The sequence below is a fragment of the Coturnix japonica genome, chromosome 2, assembly GCF_001577835.2.
Source record: "Coturnix japonica isolate 7356 chromosome 2, Coturnix japonica 2.1, whole genome shotgun sequence".
NCBI lineage: Eukaryota > Metazoa > Chordata > Aves > Galliformes > Phasianidae > Coturnix > Coturnix japonica.
In genome coordinates, this window is record NC_029517.1 from 134,799,377 (window position 1) to 134,804,531 (window position 5,155).

Consider the following 5,155-nt stretch of genomic DNA (forward strand, 5'->3'; position numbering starts at 1 on the left):
ATCCCATAATATCCCATAATATCCCATAATATCCCATAATATCCCATCCCATCCATCCCATCCCATAATATCCCATCCCACCCCCCCCATGCATTGCAGCCCCCCCACCTTTGCATTTCCTGCACCCGCTGCAGCTCCTCCGCATTCCGCTCCTCTGCCACGTCACCGCCTCCATTCTGCAGAGAGAGCGCAGCAACGCAGTGGGTCAGGGCTGCAGTGGGGCTGCATTGGGGCCACAGTGGGGCTGCATTGGGGCCACAGTGGGGCTGCATTGGGGCCACAGTGGGGCTGCAGTGAGGCCACAGTAGGGCTGCATTGGGGCTGCAGTGGGGCCACAGTGGGGCTGCAGTGGGGCCACAGTGGGGCTGCATTGGGGCTGCATTGGGGCCACAGTGGAGCTGCATTGAGGCCACAGTGGGGCTGCAGTGGGGCTGCATTGAGGCTGCAGTGGGGCTGCAGTGGGTCAGGGCTGCAGTGGGGCCACAGTGGGGCTGCATTGGGACTGCAGTGGGGTTGCATTGGGGTTGCAGTGGTGCTGCCGAGAGGCCACAGTGGGGTTGCATTGAGGCCACAGAGGGGCTGCAGTGGGGTTGTATTGGGGCTGCACTGGGGTCACATTGAGGGCGCAGTGGGGTCGCATTCAGGCCACAGTGGGGTTGCATTGGGGCTTCATTGGGGCCGCAGTGGGGCTGCAGTGAGGCTGCATTGAGGCCACAGTGGGGCCGCAGTGGGGCTGCATTGGGACTGCAGTGGGGCTGCAGTGGGGTTGTAGTGGTGCCACCGTGAGGCCACAGTGGGGCTGCAGTGGGGTTGCATTGGGGCTGCATTGAGGCCACAGTGGGGCTGCAGGGGGGTTGTATTGGGGCTGCATTGGGGTCACATTGAGGGCACAGTGGGGTCGCATTTAGGCCACAGTGGGGCTGCATTGAGGCTGCATTGGGGCCACAGTGGGGCCGCATTGAGACTGCAGTGGGGCTGCACTGAGGCCGCATTGGGGCTGCAGTGGGGTCGCATTGAGGCCGCAGTGGGGCTGCAGTGAGGCCACAGTGGGGCTGCAGTGGGGCTGCATTAGTGTTGCATTGGGGCTGCTCTGCATCACTCAGAGCTGCATTGGAGCAGCCCCACACTGTGCTGTGGGTCCTGGCCCATCTGCCATCCCAGCGCTGCATGGCTGCAGCTCCCCACAGCAGCCCCATTGCTGCAACGCTGCAACAGCAACGGCTGCAGCTGCAGGTGCAGTGGGGCCTACGTGGAGCAAAATGGGGCCCACATGTGGTGCAGTGGGGCCCATAAGGAGCACTATGGGGCCCATAAGGAGCACTATGGGGCCCATATGGGGTGAAATAGCATCCATATGGGACAAAATGGGGCTCATATGGAGCACAGTGAGCACCCCACAGCAGCACCCATCCCATAACAGCACCCACCCCATAGCAGCACATGTGGGCCCTGCCCCACACCCCATAATGCCCCATATGGGCCCTACCCCACCCCACCCTGCCCCACACCCCATAGCAGCACATGGGGCCCTGCCCCACACCCCATTGCATCACATGGGGGCCCTGCCCCACATCCCATGACATCAAATATGTGCCCTGCCCCACACTCCATAGCATCACATGTGGGCTCTGCTCCACCGAGCCCCACATCCCCCCTCAGCGCCCCATTCCCCCTGCCCCACATCCCACCCCATATCCCACCCCCCCATATTGCCCCACATTCCCGCCCCCATAGCCCACCCCCCCCCATCCTGCCCCACATCCGCCCCATATGACTCCCCACATCCCCCCCTATTAAAGGAGACGCGTTGCTGCCGGTCGCTTTGGAGGATGTTTTTACTGCTGCAACTCGCGCCGTACAAACCGGTCCCGGTTCTGGACCAACCCATAAGGGCCTGTACAGCCCCACACAAACAACAGCCGGGCCAAACTGAGCCGGGCCGGACCGAGCCAAGCTGAGCTGAGCTGGGCCAGGACAAGCTGGGTCGGGTCGAGCTGAGCTGAGCCGGGCCAGGCAGAGCTGGGCCGGGTCGAGCTGGGCCAGGCAGAGCCAGGGCAAACCGAGCCGAGCTGAGCCGAGCTGGGCCGGGCAGAGCCGGGCCGAGCTGAGCCAGGTCAAGCGGAGCCGAGCCGAACCGAGCCGAGCCGGGCCGGGCCGGGCCAGTCTGAGCCGAGCTGAGCTGAACTGACCCGAGCCAGGTCGGGTCGAGCTGAGCCGAGCTGAGCTGAGCTGAGCTGAGCTGAGCCGAGCTGAGCTGAGCCGAGCCGAGCCGAGCTGGGCTGAGCCGAGCCGAGCCGGGCCGGGCCGAACTGAACCGAGCTGAGCTGGGTCAAGCCAAGCTGAACTGAGCCAAGCAGGGCCAGGCCGAGCCGGGTCGAGCTGAGCCAAGCCAGGCCGGGCTGGGCCGAGCCAAGCAGAGCCGAGCTGGGTCGAGCCGAACCGAACCAAGCCGGGCCAAGCTGAGCTGAAGCTGAACGGAGTGAGGAGAGAAGAGCGGATGGACGGACGGACGGACAGACAGTGTGGATGGCCGGAGCGAGAGATGGACACGTGGATGGGCGGACGGACAGACGGACGTTTGGATGGTTGGACGGACGGATGGCCGGATGGCCGTGTGTCTGGATGCTACATTGGGAGATGGCGGCGTTTCGGGGCCAGGGGGTGACTCTGGGCCGGGACCCCTCCCCTCTTTTTTCCCCCCTTCCCCACTGGTTGCGCTGCCCCCCAACGATGGATGATGATGTGATGAGCCGCCCCCAGAGCGGCCAGCAGCACCGCGACGCCCCGCACGGCCCCAAACCCCCCCCAGAGACCCTGAATACCCCCCCCCCCATTTTACCTTATCCACCCCCTTTGGGCTCCTCGGGCACCGTGCGGCCGATATCCAGCCCAGGAATGACGTCTAAGGGGAGAGACACGGCGTCGGAACACACCGCAATGCAACGCAACGCAATGCAAGGCAAGGCAATGTAATGCAATGCAATGCAATGCAATGCACAGCACGACGCTGCAATGCTCTGCACTGCAGAGCACTGCATGGCACTGCACCATTGTGCACTGCACTGCACAGCGCCATGCACCGCACCACACTACACTGCATTGCAATGCACTGCAACGCATCGCAATGCACCGCACCGCACCACACTGCACCACATTGCAGTGCACCGCACCAAATCACAATGCACTGCACCGCAATGCACAGCACCTCACCACACTGCACTGCATCGCAATGCACTGCACTGCTCAGTGCTTAGTACTGCACAGCTCAATGCACTGCACTGCACAGCACATGGCACCACACCGCTCTGCACTGCACCGCATCGCAATGCACTGCACTGCACAGCCCCGCACTGCGGTCCGTCTGCTCCGTCCCGCACCGCACAGCCCCACACCTCACAGCCCCGCACAGCCCCACACATCACCTCACAGCCCCACACATCACCTCACATCACCTCACAGCCCCACACATCACCTCACATCACCTCACAGCCCCATGAAGGCACAGCATCACCTCACCGCCCCACACATCACCTCACATCACCCCACAGCCCCACCCATCACCTCACAGCCCCACACATCAACACACAGCCCCGCACAGCCCCACACCACCCCACACATCAACACACTGCCCCACACATCAACACAGAGCCCCGCACAGCCCCACACCGCCCCACACATCAACACACAGCCCCACACAGCCCCACACATCACCTGACATCACCTCACAGCCCCACACATCAACACACAGCCCCACACATCAGCACACAGCCCCACACATCAACACACAGCCCCACACATCAGCACACAGCCCCACACATCAACACACAGCCCCACACATCAACACACAGCCCCGCACATCAGCACACCGCCCCACACCTCAATCAATCTGCCCTGTCCCACACCCCACAGCCCCGCATCGCCCCACACATCATCACCTCGCATCACCTCACAGCCCCGCACACCAACACACCGCCCCGCATCGCCCCGTCCGTCGGTGTCTGCTCTGTGCCCCACACGTGGCATGGCCGCCCGTCACATCCCGGTCCCGCTCCATCCTGCTGCCCCTCCCGGGTGCTGCTCGGCGGCGCTGGAACCGAACCGGACCGAGCGGAGCGGGACAGGATGGGATGTGTGGGAATGGACTGCGAGGAGGAGGGGAGGAGACGGACCAGGATTGTCTTGGTTCCATCCCAGTGTCCCCATGGTGCCATCACAGTGCTGTCATGGTGCCATCCCGGTGCCATCCCGGTCTCCCCATGGTGCCATCCCAGTGCCCTTATGGTGCCATCCTGGTGCCCCCATGGTGCCATCTTGGTGCCATCCCGGTGCCCCCATGGTGCCATCCCAGTGCCCTTATGGTGCCATCCCGGTGCCCCCATGGTGACATCTTGGTGCCCCTAAGCTGTCATGGTGCCATCCCGGTGTTCCGGTGGTGCCATCTCAGTGCCATCTTGGTGTCCCCATGGTGCCATCTTGGTGCCATCCCGATGCCCCCATGGTGCCATCATGGTGTCCCCATGGTGCCATCCTTGTTCCATCCCAGTGCCCCCATGGTGCCATCCTGGTGCCATCCCAGTGCCCCCATGGTGCCATCTTGGTGCCATCCCAGTGCCCTTATGGTGTTATCCTTGTGCCATCCCGGTGTCCCCATGGTACCACCCTGGTTCCATCTTGGTGTCACTGTGGTGCAATCTTGGTGCCATCTTGGTGCCCTTCTGGTTCCATCCCGGTGTCCCGGTGGTGCCATCCTGGTGCCATCCCAGTGTCCCCATGGTCCTATCCCGATGTTCCCATGGTCCCATCTTGGTGCCATCCCCATGTCCCCATGGTGCCATCCTGGTGCCATCCTGGTGCTGCCATGATGCCATCCCATGATGCCATCCCATGGTGCCATCCCGGTGCCATCCCAGTGCCATCTTGGTGCCATCCCGGTGTCCCCATGGTTCCATCACAATGCCCTTTATGGTGCCATCCCGGTGCCATCCCGGTGCCCTTATGGTGCCATCCCGGTGTCCCGGTGGTGCCACACTGCTCCCCCCTCCCCTCTATATGGCACAATGGGGGGGTATCATTCCCAATGGGGCCAAGTGGTAAACGGAGCACAAGGGGGGCAGGGGATGGCAGCAGTAGGAGCAGTGGGGGGTCACCAGTGGGG

General features: G+C 63.3%; 1 long non-coding RNA gene across 2 annotated transcripts; it reads right to left on the reverse strand.

The window, feature by feature from the left end:
- Positions 1-96: 96 nt before the first annotated feature.
- On the reverse strand, positions 97-5,149 carry LOC107310642. Of its 2 annotated transcripts, none has more exons than XR_001553664.2 (3): positions 4,170-5,149; positions 2,840-2,902; positions 97-176 (listed from the first exon to the last, which is right to left on the reverse strand). It is a non-coding gene; the product is annotated as an uncharacterized LOC107310642 (long non-coding RNA). The 2 variants fall into 2 exon arrangements; XR_001553663.2 differs by having other exon boundaries at positions 3,971-5,149.
- Between the last annotated feature and the right edge of the window lie 6 nt (positions 5,150-5,155).